This window comes from Moschus berezovskii, chromosome 16 (genome assembly GCF_049115385.1).
Source record: "Moschus berezovskii isolate FMDL1 chromosome 16, NW_MosBer_1.0, whole genome shotgun sequence".
NCBI lineage: Eukaryota > Metazoa > Chordata > Mammalia > Artiodactyla > Moschidae > Moschus > Moschus berezovskii.
In genome coordinates, this window is record NC_142475.1 from 21,249,926 (window position 1) to 21,267,826 (window position 17,901).

Genomic DNA, 17,901 nt, shown 5'->3' on the forward strand with positions numbered 1-17,901 from the left:
TGGGAGTTGATGCAAAGTGGAAATAGAAGTTAATTTTCACAATTTATACTATCTGACCAAAGAACACATACCAGTTATTAAAGATGTCAGCCTTTTTCCCAATAGAAAATTAAGAAAAGTCTATCATTTAAAAAATGTAATTAGCAATAGCATAGTTTGATCATGTTAATTTTCACAATGTGGGATGTTTAATTTATCATCTCATTTCACATACGAGAAAACTGAGACTAACGATTTGCATGGTGAACAGATATGGTCCAAAGCTGGCGCTCTTATGTGGCCCCACTGCTGCTAAATAATGTTTTTATAAGTAGTTCTTTTCATATCATTAGGGGGAGGGAAAAGTTCTCTTCAGAATAAAGGTTTCTCAAGGAACTACTTTAATATAGGTTTTATTTAATGTAATTGGACATAATTTTAAGATGTAAATAACCAAATGATTAGATTGTACATCCTAGTAATCAGTAAAGGCCTAGTAAATAGCTAAACCATAATGAGTCTAATTGTAAGCTGAGCAGCACATATTAAGGAAGAGAAATCTTTTAATTTTATTAAAATTAGGTGCTTCACAGTTTCTGAACACAGAGTATAAGCAGTATTAAAATGTAAAGTAAAGGCCATTTTTAATGAAATTCCCACACACCCTGAATAGATCAGTGGAGCTACAATATGCTTTTCCTTCAGTGGGTCCTGTTCCTGTTACCCACCAGGAAGACTTTGAAAGAGACAGTTGCAGCAGTTATTTGTTAGAAACGTAATACAGCCCTAAGCTAAGCAGTGTAAAATTCTACTAGGCATAAGGATCATTTGTTTTTCCAACATGTGAAAGAAGGTAGGAGTGTTGACTAATTGTCCCCTTGGACTTTTAAAGCTCTTTGCTGTAACAGACATTATAGAATGAAAACACTAAGACAGAATCCATATTTCCTCTGATGCTGCTCTAAGACAAATCCTTCTAACTTTTTATTGTATGACTTTCCTTAAAACTGACACTCCTATTTCACTACCTTATAGTATCTTAACATATTGTTATTTAATAAATATGCATTAAAATTCTTTTCCATGGCAGACAGCAGTTCAGTTCAGTTCAGTTCAGTCGCTCAGTCATGTCCGACTCTCCGCGACCCCATGAATCACAGCACTCCAGGCCCCCTGTCCATCACCAACTCCCGGAGTTCACTCAAACTCATGTCCACAGAGTCGGTGATGTCATCCAGCCATCTCATTCTTTGTCGTCCCCTTCTCCTCCCGCCCCCAACCTTCCCCAGCATCAGAGTCTTTTCCAGTGAGTCAAGCAGAGTTTATATTAATAACTGGGATCCTCCTCACATGGTATTCATGTTCCAGTGGGAAAGACAAGACTTAACAAAATAATAATTAGTCAAAATTGCAAAGTTTCCTTGATGGAAAAGTACCATGTAACATGAAAGTGTATCATGGGAGATGTTAACTTAATCTGGCTCATCTTTACCTCCGCCCTGGCTCTTGCACATAGTAGGGTTTCAACAAATGCCTATTGAATGACATTGCACATATGAACAGGGCCCTTCTGTCTTTGTGTATGGTTTATTCAGCAGTCTCTGCATCTATAAATATGGTCCACAAATAATCTCCGTATGGCAAAGAAGGCGAGGGCGGGACGATTAGAGAGAATAGCACTGAAACATGTATATTACCTTATGTGAAATAGACGACCAGTCCAAGTTCGATGCATGAAACAGGGCACTCGAAGCTGGTGCACTGGGACGACCCAGAGGGATGAGATGGGGAGGGAGGCGGGAGGGGGGCTTCGGGACGGGGAGACACATGTACACCCGTGACTGATTCATGTCAATGTGTGGCAAAAACCACCACAATATTGTGAGGTAATTAGTCTCCAATGAAAATAATTTTTTTAAAAAATTGAAAGCCAAATGACCAAAGCCAAATTGAAAAGTGATATGAATTCAACTGTATAAGATCTGAATTTGTATCTGTGTATATTCTGAGGGAGAGAGGCAATAGATCCCAGTTTAACCTAGATATATGATTGGACTTGAAACAGTGGATAAATGGGTCCAGTATAACTCTCTTATGCATTAAAGTTTGGTACTGACATAAGAATGTAAATTCTGTATTTTTTAGTCCAAAGAGTGATTTGGTTTGGGTTTGAGTTTTTATTTTGTTCTAATATGTGAGAAACTCATTGCTTTTTACTTCAGGCTTCTTGATGGCTTACAGAATGAGATTGGGACATAGATAATAATGGAGTATGAGATGAGGGAGGAAATATACTGATGAGGAAATTGATGGTGAGGCAGCAAAAAAGTAAGAAAAAGGAGAGATGTGTAGAGACACGGAAATAATCGCAGAAAACCATAGAAAACCTGCAGTGGGATGTGCTCATCACTGAGTCATTCTGCTTCAGCACTTTTCATCCAAACTTTCCTTTCTAAGGGTAGAACGGTAGAACAGCAGCCACAAGCCTCCCTGTGTGTCTTCCTCCTCCCTCTGCCAGTGGTCATTTATCCTGAAATTAGAGCACTCTGTGTCAAAGGGAAGCTGTGTGACCAGAGGTTTCTGACTTGGTGTCAACCAGGCTGACTTCTTCACTTAACTGGTCAGTTGTAAAATTATCTTATAGGAAATAACAATTTGCTAGTTTTACATCAATACGCTGAAATAGATTCCCTTAAAAAATACAAATAGTATTTAAGAATCTGTGTTCATTTGACTTCTTTCATTTTGAAAATTTCTTCGCCCAAAATAAGGACAGTGAAATCCTTTTGCACAGATGAAAATACCTGTGTTTTAGAAACAAAATAATAGATGTACTGAACAGTGAGAGAGATGGCATACCATATAACTAAATAGCTATAACTCTCTGTTTAAAAGTCCATTTCTTATTTCCAACTGAAATGGAAAGCTGAGGTTTATTTCCTTCATCAAGGAATTATAATATTTCTTCAAAATCATGCAGTACAGTGTACAATTTTAAACCTACTTAGGGCTCTTTCTTTGAATCATGTTCTGGAATTTTATCCCACTTACAATCAAATCTTTTTTTATTCTATATTTTATAGTGATGAAGACCAAGTGTTTCGCATTCTCTATATAGCTGAATAATATTTCATGCATTTAGATATGATTTAACCTTCTTATTCTCAGTTATACACTCTTAACTTCAGTAAAATTTCTTCACTGACTTTGAGTAATGGACTATTTGTCTTTTTAATCCTTTCAAGCATATTTAATATGCTTGAATAATACACCTGGAGGTGTATTTATTCTGCATTTATCTTAATGACTAGAAACTTAAGCTGGAAAAAGTTATACAGATATTATATAAAAATACTGCTTTTTTGGTTTTATTATGGAATATTTTTGTGACTCTAAAATCCATCATGACTATTCATTTTGAATAAGAGAATTGTAAGAGTTCATTTAATTTTAATCTGCTTTATCTTTTTGGTCTTTTATGGTTGCTAATCCTTTCTTTATCTGTTCTTAGTATAATTTGATTTTTGTTCTTATCAGAGTCCCCATTAAGTTTCATTGTTTCCAATGAGACATTTTAGTATCCTAAGGTCAGTTAAAATTTCATGGCATTTATCTATTGCCTAAAATTTTAAATAGACTATTAAACTAGCGCTAAACTTTGACTTTTTTAAAGTATTACACATTTAAAATATTCAGTCAGTATGATTAACTGTGTTTCTAATAAGAGTGTTGTGCAGGTATTATGAACAACTAAATATAACACAAAGTATAAAAATTATATGAATCACAGCTGTATCTTCAAAAAGCTTTAGATGTATTAGGGAAGATGTGTTATATAACATTTCAGTAGCAGAAAATACTGTAAGATTTCAGAAAGATCACTTCTAACTGGAGTGAAATTTTGGATGACTTCTTGGAAGATTTATAATTTGAGCCAGAATTTAAAGATGAATGAAATGATATAGGAGTGCATATCAAGCCTAGAAACATTTAGTAGTATAAGTTCAGGAAAACAGAGTATGCATCTGAGAAAGATCAGTGATCTAATTAGATGAAAGCATTGGTTTCTAAACTTTTTTCTAAGCAGTTGGAGCCCTTTAATATTTGGAAGAGTCAGGCAATGTAATCTGTAAGGGTGTTCAGAGACGAATATGACATGCTCAAGGAACTAAACTATGTTCAGGGCGCCTAAAGCATAGAGTAAAAGAGATAGAGTTGAGATGTGAGGATGGAGAGTTGAGCAGAGGACAGATCATGGAATATCTTAAAAGTCATGATCAGGAACTTGAATTTTATCCTAAACCTATTGACAGTTTTGCTAAAGGGAGACTAGAGGTGGGGAGAAGCTGCTGGAGAACTTTACAGTGACTTTTCAGGGCAGGTAATGGCCTGGACCACCAGGGAGTAATGTGGAGGGAGGATGTGAATGGATATGACTAGAGCTCCAATACTTTGGCCACAGGATACAAAGAGCAGACTCATTGGAAAAGACTTTGATGCGGGGAAAGATTGAGGACAGGAGGAGAAGGGGGAGACAGAGGACAGGTGGATGGCATCACCAACTCGATGGACATGAGTTTAGTAAACTCCAGGAGATAGTGAAGGACAGGGAAGCCTGAGGTGTTGCAGTTCATAGAGTTGCAGAGATGGACATGACTTTAGTGACTGAACAATAGGATTAGATGGTAGAGGTGAAGATGTAAGAACAATCAAAGCGAATATCTGAAAATCTGATGTAAGCAACTGGATAGACAGCTGTTTTGCTATTTATTGAGATAGGCAATCAGAACCATGAGGTTACTTTGACAAATATAATTCTGTAATAGTACTTACTATTTGCCAGGCACTGTGCTAAGAGCTTCATGGGCTTCCCTAGTGATTCAGATGGTAAAGAATCTGCCTGCAACACAGGAGACCAGGATTCAATCCCTAGGTTGGGAAGATCCCTTGGAGAAGAGAATGGCAACCCATTCCAGTATTCTTGCCTGGAGAATCCCATGGACAAAGGAGACTGGTGGGGTACAGTCCACGGGGTCGCAAAGAGTCAGACATGACTGAACAACTAAGAATGCATGCATGCACGTGCTAAGAGCTTCATACACACTGTCTTCAATGCATTATCTATTAATCATCTTTAATACATTACCTAATTTCATCCTCAATAACTATTAGCTTTTAAAGAAAGCCAGATCATCAGGACTTTAAAGAGGAAATGAGTGGTAAAATCTGGAGGTACCAGCTATAAAGAAGCAAAGGGGGAAAAGTTCTAGTTCAGGGGCTGGCAAACTATAGACCACAGGTCAAGTTTGGCCATGCTGCTTTTTTCTTGATAATTTTTTTCATTCAATATAAAGTTTTTTTGGAATGCAACCAAGTTCACTTATTTATGTATTATCCATGGTTACTTTGTGCTATAGCCACTCAGCTGAGTGGTTGCCAGAGAAAATCATATGATCCAAAAAGCCATCTGGCCCTTTACTGGGAAAGTTGACTAAGCCCTTTTCTAGTTTTGTTACAGGTGGGGATCCAAGTATAATTTTACCCTCCAAGATGAGAAAACTCTTTATGTTTGGACATAAAGGGAAGGCTGGAGAAGGAAATGGAAACCCACTCCAGTATTCTTGCCTGGGAAATTCCATGGACAGAGGAGCCTGGCAGGCTACAGGGTTGCAAAGTGTCGGACACGACTGCACACACACACCCAAAACATAAGGGGAAGGGAGTCATTGAAGACAAAAGAGGAAATGACTAAGTGTAGAAAGAGACTCCCCAACATTTTTATTGGATAGTTTTAGAATCTCAAATATAAAAAAACTTTAAAATTTAACAGTTGAGCCAGTTTTCTTTTTCCTGCTTCATTTTTAGTTCTTTTGAACTTCGAAAAGAGTTCTCTACTCTAGCAAAGCTGATCACTTCAGGATTATCCAGTCAAGAAACAGTGCTCCATTGTAATGAGAGAAAGGGGTTTTCCGCTAAAATAGCCTCAAAATATTATCACTGTCAGTACATTTACCATCCAGCATATTTACTGTGCGCTCTGCATATCATGTGCTCTGCGTATTGAGCTTCCCAGGTGGTGCTAGTGGTAAAGAATCTGCCTGCCAATGCAGGACACATAGGAGATGCTGGTTCAATCCCTGGGTTGGGAAGATCCCATGGAGCAGGAAATGGCAACCCACCACTCCAGTATTCTTGCCTGGAAAATCCTGTGGACAGAGGGGCCTGGCAGGCTACAGTCCATAGGGTCACAAGGAGTCAGACCTGACTGAAGCGACTTAGCAACGTGAGAAGTTGGCAACAACTGCATAAATCAACAACTGTGCTGCTTACCACCTCTGCCTCTGGTTCACTGAACAGTACTTTCTTTCACTTCTGATCTTCTCATTTTGTTTTTTGGATTAATACAACATATGCATTTACTATTGTGAAACAAGTATAACAAACTCATTACTCACATGTTAAAAGAAAAATTCTTTGCAGTGTTTGTTATCATTTCTTCACTTTGTCCAGAATGCTGTTTGGAAGATCCTTGTTTTTACCCTGTAACCTAGAATTATTCCCTGTGGATTTTGGCAGTGTTTGAGAAAAATGACATGATCATAGCAGTTAACTATGCCTTTTCCAGATATGTGCAGTTTGGGAAGTTCTGTTCTTTGTGGATAATTGTAGGTTAATGTTGACCACTATTGTTTATCTTAATGAACATCGAATTATGAAAATGAAGTAATAGTGTGCTTTACTATGAATTTGATCATGAGTTTATGTATTGTGGTGAAACAAAATTCTGGTTTATACAGAAAATAAGTACAAGCTCTTGCTTTCTTAAAATCTTTATTGCTATAGCTTCTGTGAATTTTTAAAAATTGAATCTGATTCTAGGACTCTTAAATTATGCATTATCTATTACAGATAATGGGTAACATCAAAGGAATATTTTAGCCATTACAAAAATGTTTGACAAAAAGGGATTGACTATGTGAAATTTAAAGCAGGCCTTGTGATGGTTGATAATAGGTTCCTGAAATCTTTTTGTGGGGATGAAGGTTAAATGGCAAGTTGAAAGACTTTGGGCTTAAAAAGGCACATAGGGCTATAAAAAAAAAGTTTAGGAATAATGTGAATACATCATCCTTTTGATATCTGTTTGTTTACTGTCAAATTCATTGAAGAGAAAATGCTTTTCTTCTTAAGCCAAGTGAAACAGAGCTAGGAGAAACAGCAAGAGAGTAACAGACATTTACTGGAATCCCAACCGTTTTCTAACATTAACTCTTTTGATCCCCATATTTACTTTTTGCAGTGGGGATTATAATCCCTACCTCTCAATTTTTATATGAGGAAACTGAAAGAGGCAATAAAAACAATGGTGATGGAGACAGTGGGGGAAGGAGAGGAACAATGCCTTGTCCAAATCATATTCAAAATTGTGAAGCAGGAGAATTTTCACTGATGGTCTCTACTTTTTATTCTCTTTGAATGGACTCCCTTCCTTTCTCTAGCTGAACCCCCCCTTAATCATTTACAGGTTCTTTAACTTTTTTCTTTTTTTCAGGAAATAGTTGAGTACTCATTTTAATTAGGATATAAAATAATAGTTCAGAATGCTTAAAAGCCCTTTACAAGTATTTGTATATTCAGAATTGGAAAGTCTTAAACCAAAATAGTGAAGCTGTGATGGTGACAGTTCAGGCATCAACAAGCAGAGAGAAAGGTTTGAGGTGGCAAAGAGTCACCCTTTGTCTCCAAAATCACCCCTAAGATGATTATACAACCTTCTTTCTTTTCCATACCCAAGTTCACCTTTGAAGAGCTGCCATTGTTGTTAAGCAGGAGATATCTTATCTGCTGTGGTTTTACCATAGCAACTTTTCAGTAACTTTTAAGTTGCAGTATACAAACACAGAGACTTCTCTAGCCACATTATCAGAAATTGAATCTCTCCGAGGTATGATAAACTTACTGTTTTTCAGTATGGGTATTGAAGAACAGAGTACGAGGAAAAAGAACAAGCAGAGAATAGTGTGCCATCGTTAGTCGTGTAAAGCTTTCACACCTTGGAGAAGCCTGTCCATAAAGCTTGAAGAAACAGCTGCGTCTGAAGCATCACTGAGCAGACCCAGTAATCTCTATAGATCCAGGTTCTGACACAGTTTCTAGAGGCGACCAGTCACTAACGTATGTTCTCTTCTTTTACTTTCCTTTCCCCTGAAAGGGAAATAGAACTGAGCCAAGCTGCACATTCCTCTTTGTCGCGGGACAGGCGTAAAATCCATAGCTCTGTTCCAAAACCAGTTCAGCTTCTCAGGATGACGAATTCATTCTCACTCTCACCTTGTCTGAAACAAGAAATGTATCAGCGTCACGAGTCCTCGGCCCCACAGGTTCACATCTGTTACTCTAACTTGCTTACAGCTGTCCTGTCTGCATGTGCTCCCTCCCTTCTGGCTTCTTGACGGGTTGATTCATGTCCTTACCTGTATCTCCAGCTCTGGCTCCTTTTCCTGTCTTGCATTCTAAACTCTTTGAAAGAACTAAGGTAGTAGGTAGATACCTTAAGCATTTTTCTTCTGATTGTAATAACATGCCAGATCAAGAACAATTTAGAAATTTTCTCTGATTAGACTATAACACTAACCACCTACCACCACCATCATCATCATCCTTGCCAACTATTCCATTATACCAGTCCTGGCCTGGCTTTGTAACATAATGGGAACTTAATTCTGGCTTTAATTCTGCTGCTTCAAGCTATTGGTTTATTTATTCTCTCCTCTTTGATGTAAAAGTTTAGAAACTATTTTCATAGTGAAAGTAATAGTAGCACCATAGCTGTGGAGAAGCAAGGTAAGGCATAATGAAGTGATACATAAGCATTATATGATAATTTTATTTTTAAACAAATAAATTTATCAGATTATTAAGTGATAGTCATATTACATCCACCATACTTTCTCAATATTTCTGAACCATATAGAAGTTATGTATACTTTTGAACTAGTAAATAAAGGGCAGAAAGCATGTGGCTTTATGTATTCCTCTTATTTTATCATTAGTAACCTTTACAAATATTTGCTTAACTACAAGCAGTATGGTTATTTAGTGTATGTAAGAAATGTCACAAATTCAACAAGTGAATTTGTATTGATATCTGAAAGGCCAGTATGTTGAGGCTGAAATTCCAATGATGCGAAGAGCTGACTCATTGGAAAAGACCCTGATCCTGGGAAAGATTGAGGGCAGGAGGAGAAGGGGATGATAGAGGATGAGATGGTTGGATGACTTGATGGATATGGGTTTGGGTGGACTCCGGGAGTTCGTGATGGATAGGGAGGACTGACGTGCTGCAGTTCATGGGGTCACAAAGAGTCGGACACTACTGAGCAACTGAACTGAACTGAATATCCACATGTGCATAGAAAAATTTTATGAGTTAGTCAACTATAATATGTTTATTGATGAGATTGTTTCATGATTATGAAACTAAAGCTAAAAAAGGTTATTTTCTCAAGGTTGCATAATGATATTAATAACAAAACAAAGATCAAAACTAGTTCTTTAATAATGTGATCGTGTTGACTTTTTTGCTAGGAAAATTTCTATTTAAATCCGTAGCTATTGTCTATATAGTAGCTATTTTCTGAAGGAGTATGTTGAAATGGCATATTTATATAACATATGTACTATCTTTACTTTTTTCAGAACTAAATTGACACCTTGTTTAATATCACAAGTTTATGCTCAGTTTATAGCTTTTACATGTCAATCAAGATGAAGTGCTTCTGAAAACTTTTCCTAACATAAATGATTGTAAAGGTAAAATAACAATGCTTAAAGGAGATCTCTTCGAATTAGTTACCAGGCAAAGAAGGAAGAACCACACACTGAATACACATATCAGGTTGTAACAGACCGAGGCAAAGCAGTGTTTGGTAATTGTGTCTCCATAATGCGTTTCTCTCTGGGCCTCACTTTCTTGGTTCCAGACTTAAAGGAAGATACAAAAACTATAGATTAGGAACTCTAGTGATGGATGGGATCTACCACATGGAAGCAGGCAAGAAGCTGAGATGGTCTAGAATCTGGAAGATTATATTAGTTTTGTGTTGCTACTATAACAAATTACCATGGATTTAGAGGCTTAAAACAACACAAATTTATTATCAAATGTGTTCTTTCGTTAGGGTCCAGGTACAGTGTGGCTCAACTGGTTACCTGCTTTAGAGCCTGACAAGACCAAAATCAAGGTGTTCCCAGGACTGTTTCTTTCTGGTGGCTCTGGGAGTGAATCCTCTTTCAGCCTCATTTCTTTCATGGTTCTTTAGTTGTTGGCAAAATTTCATTCCAAGCAGTTGTGGGACCAAAGTCCCCATTTCTTTGCTAGCTGTCAGATGGGGTCATTCTCAACTTCTGAGGCAGTCAGCATTCCTTGGTTGGTGGGGACCTTCTTCCATTGTCAAAGCCAGCAACAGCTGGTCAAGTTCCTATCAGGTTCCCAGTCTCTCTGACCTCTCCTTCTGCCTCGTCTCTCCTTCACTTCCTTCCTTTAATATAATTCTATAAATGACTCTTCTGCCTTTTTCTTCTTCTTTTAAGGAGTCACTTAATTCCACTGGGTTCATGCGGGTAATCCAGGACAATCTCCTAGTTTTAACATCAGCACCTAGGCTAGAATTTGATTAAAAAACCACAGGGTAGGAATTTTAGTGGGACATCTTTAAAATTCTGCTTACCACAGAACCCTGGAAACAGTGAGCCATATTTTATAAAGGCTATTATCTAGTTCCATGTTAAAATCTACATTTAGTTGTTGATATTACAAGCATCTGCGAAGTCATATTTAACTGTTCCAGTCATCTCTACTATGTCTCAGAGTTAAGAAAAAGCTGGACACTTAATCATACATACTTGAAACAGGGTTGGCAGAGGTTCAGTGTGGTGGTGGGCAATAGCAGTTAGCAGGAAAATCTCAAAGATGCTCTTCAGTACTAAGAGAAACTATGCTCAAAATGTGCCTCTCCCTGCCTGTGGAAATTCTTACAATATTTCTGGTTTGGGAAAACTGGGGTTTTATTTTACTAAGGACACTAGTGTCTTTGCAGGGAATACCATGATAAATGGTGTGATAATTATTAGACATTTACCTGAATAGGCTTTCTTGGTTGTTGAACCATAGTCCTGATATGACTAATGGCCTTCCTATTTTTGCTGTTGTGTCATTAGACCTAGGGAGGCTGGGCATAACAATAAAAACAGCTCAGGATAATCTATACAAAAAGCAAAGTAGATGTCTCCTACTAATTAAGAATCAGAATCTTCTTGGTTATCTTTTTATTTCAAAGACAACAGACCTACATTTTAATAGTTTGGTGATACCGAGTGTATATACAACCTCAATGTGATGAGATAATTGGATTTTTGTTATATAATGGTAAGCTTCTGGCAATTACTTAGTTCATGCTTGTGTTTAATATTTATTGAAGTGGATTCTAAGAAGATGTTTTCTAGATTTGTACTGATAAATTTCTCCTATAATCTGACTAGCCTTTATTAATAAAAATGTAAAGAGAGTCAATTTTCACTCTATAAAATAAAATATAGTATTATATTCAGAATTTTTTGTAACCAATAATTACTTATTACAGAAAGTTTTCTATTTTGTTGTTAAGTAAACTGAGCCATTGAAGTAAGTGGATAGGCTAGGAAAATGTGATAAATAATATTATTTATAATAATAATAAAATAATAGCAAATTATCTTCAAATTGTAAATCTTTGATGAATATACATCTACTAAGTATAATCATCACCTTGTCTGTCCAGGAAAACATGCATCAAAGGTATTTACTTTTCTGTTTGTTTTTTTTTTTAATACTTTTCCTTTTTAAGAAACAAAATAATAAAAACACCTATAACAAAGTGAAAGTTGCTTCCTCACTTAACCACATCCTTCCCTTTGATCTCGAAAGATAAACACTGTTAATAATTTGTTGCATAATCTAATCATCTGAACTTCCACCTATTCATACTTCAGTATACATTCTCCAGGTTCTATTGCAATTTGCTTTGGGTTATTCACTTAAAAATGTATTTTGGAATCTTCACACATCATTGTGTATAGATTTATCTTTCAGGGAGTTCTATTAAATACTCTTTTACCTCATAGATTTAACATCATGACCTACTGAGGGACATTTAGGCTTTTTCTATACTGTGCTACAGAGAACATCCTTATACAGATCCAGCCTATGTCTAACTTCAGTTCAGTTCAGTTCAGTCACTCAGTCATGTCCAACTCTTTGTGACCCCATGAGCCACAGCACACCAGGTCTCCTTATCCATCACCAGCTCTTGGAGTCTACCCAAACCCTTGTCCATTGAGTTGGTAATGCCGTCCAACCATCTCATCCTCTGTCGTTCCCTCAATCTTTCCCAGCATCAGTGTCTTTTCAAATGAGTCAGCTCTTCTCATTAGGTGGACAGAGTATTGGAGTTTCAGCTTCAACATCAGTTCTTCCAGTGAATACCCAGGACTGATCTCCTTTAGGATGGACTGGTTGGATCTCCTTGCAGTCCAAGGGACTCTCAAGAGTCTTTTCCAACACCACAGTTCGAAAGCATCAATTCTTCAGCGCTCGGCTTTCTTTATAGTCCAACTCTCACATCCATACATGACCACTGGAAAAACCATAGCCTTGACTAGATGGACCTTTGTTGACAAAGTAATGTCTCTGCTTTTTAATATTCTGTCTAACTTATCTGTAGGGTAATTCCTGCAAGTAGAATAACTTGCTGAAAGGGTGTGCTCATTTTTAATTTTGGAAATTACTTGCCATAAGAACTGCACTATTTATATCCCGTCCAAGACAATATAGGAGAGCTCATTTTTGCCTATTCTTGGTCATACTAGTGTTTATTTTTTTAATCTTTGCTACTTTAGCATAAATTTTCATTTTTATTTTATTCAGTACTCAATAAACACTGAATGCATTCTTTGACTATTGGTGATATAACAAATATTTCAGTGCACTTATTGGTTTCTTTACCATTTTTATTTCTTTTTTCCTATGAAATATTTGTTCATAGTTTTTTTGCCCATTTTCCTAGTTCTGTGCCATCATATTTAGTAAATCCTTTTCCTCTCCAATACTGTAAAAATATCATTATATTTTTATTCTCAGATGTTTGTATAAAGTTTTTATGAATTTAAATCTTTTGATACATCTGGAATTTCTTTTGTAGACAGTAGAAAATTAGAAATCTACATTTTTTTTTCCCAAATAGCTGGACCTAGGTAATTCATTGAATAATCCAAATTTATTTCTGTTAAATCCTTCCCCCACCCCCCTTTTCCTTTATATGTATCAAATTGTCCTTTTTTATTTTTCCTGGATTATTTTCTACTCTGTTCTATCAATGTTAGTAGTTAAAATAGTACCGTAATGTTTTCAATACTATTATAGCTTTTTAATTCATTTCACTAACACTTTCACATATTGGAGAAGGAAATGGCAACCCACTCCAGTGTTCTTGCCTGGAGAATCCCAGGGACAGGGGAGCCTGGTGGGCTTCCATCTATGGGGTCACACAGAGTCGGACACGACTGAAGTGACTTAGCAGCAGCAGCAGTAGGGCAAGACTTCAATTATTATTCATTTTCAATATTCTCTTGTCTAAACTCCCATGTTTTCTGTACTTGTTAAACTGTCAAGTTAAAGTTGCATCAAAATTTAGGCTAATTTGGGGCAAACTGACACATTTATAATGTTGATTCTTCCTATTTGGACTCATAAGATGTCCTTCCATTGATTCAGGGCTTCTTTTTAAGTCCTTCAGTAACATTACATAATTTTCATCATTTAGCTTCTGGACATAACTTTTTAATATTATTCATAGGTATTTTGTAGCTTATATTACTGTTGTAAATACCATGGCTTTTTTCTATTACATTTCCTAACTGGTTATTTTTGGTATTCTTCTGTTAAAATTGGTTTAAATAGTGCTTTAAATCTTGTATCAGGCCACCCAATGAACTCTGCTTAATTTTAATTCTTTTTTCTCATGTATTTAATTCTTAGTTAATACTTAATTCTACTAGTTTTTTCTTCTGGTTTCCTAAATACAACCTCAGATCTTCTGAAAATAGTCGTCTCCTCCAGGTGCACTTTCAAGGTGCATCTGCTTAGGTCTATCACAGATTAATTGGAGCATTGACTTAAGATATGTTCGGAAATTATTTTGCATTTGTTCCCTGCTACTCTAGAAAATAGACCAATATGACTATCTGCTGTTTTTAAAAGAGGAGGGAATAGAAAAAGCAGTATTTTTTCCTTCCCAATCCCAAGCTTACATAACTCATGTTGTCAAAAAAATAAGCAAAATTCAGTTTTCCTTTGTACTGTATCCTGTGTAACTCTTTGAAGCATAAACTTTTATCTATGATTCACTGCTTTTTAAGGTCATCACACTGTTTAATGTATTGATATGACATTGGGTCTTTTGCCAATATAAGATCTATTTCCAGCTATTAATATTTTCAGAGACATGAAAAAGTAAATTTTAATAGTGAATTAACAAAGTGACAGGAACAAGGGAAAAAGTAATCAGAAGCATATTTAATAAAGGTTTCTATGCCTGTGGCATTCTAACTTTGTTTATTTAAATGTGTTACTGGTTAAAAATGGACAATATCAGGTATGAAAATGGAAAATGTTTTCACCCAAAGTAGCATTTCCTGAATTGTATACCACAGAGCATTCGGTCTCTGGATGCCAAGAGATGTTAAGCAGAAAAATAGGGCTTGGTGGTAAAATAAGTTTAGAAAATGTGGGTTAAACAGTTTTAATATGTTTTTTCCCTTTGCTATGTTTATGTACTTTGTGACTTTTATAAAGAAAGGATATGTTAACTTCTCTCTGCCTCACTTTGACCAACCCTTTGTCTATGAAGCATTATCTTGGAGTTAACTGCTTGGAATACTGAGGAAACTACCTGAACATCCCCAAATTTAAATTGCAACATATGTTTCTAGAAAACATAGAGATGGAAGAAGTAGAGGACAAACTTTTCTTTGATTATCTAGTTGTAGATCTCTGGTTACGTTTTCATTAAGTTGATTGACTAAGGACTAAAACAGCCTTCTTAGCTGTTTTATGTGTCTCTCCTCCATTCTTGCACTGAACCATGAAGAGACCACAGGCAACTAGCTGCGTTGATAAGTGAGAGGAGAGGTATAGTAAGAGGAAGAAAGATGCAGTGAATGATAGAGAAAAAGGATTGTATGAAGTACAGGTACAGTGATCTAACTGGAAATGATTTGGTCTAATCTAAAGTGGCACCTATTCTAATGGGTTTCCCAGGTGGCACTAGTGTAAAGAACCCTCCTGCCAATGCAGGAGACGTAGGAGACATGGGTTCAATCCCTGGGTTGGAAAGATCCACTAGAGGAGGGCATGGCAACCCATTCCTGTATTCTTGCCTGGAGAATCCCATAGACAGTGGAGCCTGGCAGGCTACGGTCCATAGGGTCACAAGGAGTTGAACACGACTGAAGCAATGCAGCATGCATGCAAACACCACCACTCTTAGAATAACTAAGTTTAATGATGTGTAGGAGAGTTAAATCTACAGCCTGTATTTGATAGTCTCATTAATTATATGTATTTTTACCATTGGAGGACTTTTGGGGAAAGCAGTAAGCAGTCTAAGTTGTGTAGGTACAGATACCTCCTGAAGTCTGGAGTAGAGCTAAAAACTATGAAAACAGCATTTTTTTTTAAAGCTTCCTGTAACACTCAATAGAAGTCTTACATTATGGGAATCTTTAAGGAGAAATATATTGTTTCTTTTATTTTTGTTTTTTATTTTTTTACTTTTAATGTATTTATTTTTTAATTGAAGGATAATTGCTTTACAGAATTTTGTTATTTTCTGTCAAACCTCAACATGAATTAGCCATAGGTATACATAAGTCCCCTCCCTCTTGATCCTCCCTCCCACCTCCCTCCCAATCCCACCCCTCTAGGTTGATCCAGAGCCCCTGTCTGAGTTCCCTGAGACCTACAGCAAATTCCCGTTGGCTCTCTGTTTTGCATAATGTATGTTTCCGTGTTACTCTCTTCACACATGTCACCCTCTCCTCCCCTCTTCCCATGTCCATAAATCTGTTCTCTACATCTGTTTCTCCCTTGTTGCCCTGCAAATAGATTCTTCGGTACCATCTTCCTGGATTCCATATATATGCATTATATACGATATTTATCTTTCTCTTTTTGACTTCACTCTGTGTAATAGACTTCAGGTTCACCCACCTCGTTAGAACTGTCTCAAAGGCAATCCTTTTTATGGCTGAGTAATATTCCGTTGTGTATATGTACCACAACTTCTTTATCCATTCATCTATTGATGGACATCTAAGTTGCTTACATGTTCTAGCTATTGTAAATAGTACTGCAGTGAACAATGGGATACATGTGTCTTTTTCAGTTTTGGTTTCCTCAGGGTTTAGTTAGGATTAAAGTATCTTGCTTTTGGTATGGGCTCATCTAAGATTATGAAAACATGGAAAGTTTCCCAAAGGGAGGGATAGAAGGAAGGAAGGAAAGGGAAAAGAGAAATTTTTTAAATGTGCTGTTTATGTCATAACCTCTATTCTACCTCAGTATATGATGTGATTTTTTTTAAAACAGGTTCTCTCTGTACCATGGACAAAAAAGGTAACAGTGCTATGACATGAAATTTAGATAGACAGTATTTCTGATGGCCTGTGTTTTCTCAAGGTTATCACGTCTACACTATCCTTAGATTGCTTGTACTGAATTAGGTTATATCTTCTCATGTGCAAAGATTTTACCGTCTTTAGAAACTATTATTCTTAAAGCATCTATACTCAACCTTATTTGTAATTATTTTTTATATAATTTGAGTAACTCATCACCCAGCAAGAAAACTGCCAGAAATAAAACACCATTTATTATAATTTTTTACCTATCTCATGATATCTAAGCTGGTATTTTTTTTGATAGTATGACAAATATGTCTTACTTGATTAGTCATAAATGCTATTTCTGATAGTATCAGTATGAAAGTGCACACTGACTGTGGGCCTAAGCCTCTATGATTTCTCTTCAATATCTATGTTTGGAACTGTTTCCAAATTTTCAATATTTTTGTAGTTGCTACTCAATGACTTTTTTTATTTTATTTTGGTTAATCCTAAAAGGTTCAGTAAAAATTAAGATAAAGTGCTATACTTCCTAGAAATTTTTAGCAAATCAAAGATAGATTTTGGAAGTAATCAAGAATCAGTCGGTTGAGACTCATCTACCTCTTTTGAAAAGTACTGGCAACCCACTCCAGTGTTCTTGCCTGGAGAGTCCCAGGGACGGGGGAGCCTGGTGGGCTGCCGTCTATGGGGTCACACAGAGTTGGACACGACTGAAGTGACTTAGCAGCAGTAGCAGCAGCATGTTTAAGAAACTTTTTAGTTGAGAGGCATGTACATACATAGCATGGTAAGAAGTCAGATTCTCACAAAAGTTTATAATAGAGAAGAAAAAAAGAAAATTCATGAGCTGTGGTCAAATAGTTTTTTGTTTTACTTCTGCCATTTTGTGTGTACCAAAAGTACTGGTTAGCATCTGTTCTGAGTGATAAGTTGTAAAGTATTTTTAGCTTTAACCCTGGTTTGTGGAAAGTGTGATTACCTTATGTATTTCTTTTTATGCATATGAATACATGAAATTTTATTTATTTTTATGCATATTGATAAATAGAGTATTTCTTTTAATGCATATTAATAAGTGAAAATATGTTTAAATTTCTCCAGTTAACATTTACATTTCATACTGGGAACTTAATTTCAACTCAGTAACCCCTGAGAATAAAGCATAAAATCTTTCTTAAGCTGGTAGTTAATTATATTTCA

At 36.3% G+C, this 17,901-nt stretch overlaps 1 protein-coding gene across 40 annotated transcripts in view; it reads left to right on the forward strand.

Moving 5' to 3' along the window:
* RIMS2 (regulating synaptic membrane exocytosis 2) overlaps positions 1-17,901 on the forward strand; it is a 576,029-nt gene that overhangs the window by 505,622 nt on the left and 52,506 nt on the right. The window lies entirely within an intron of this gene.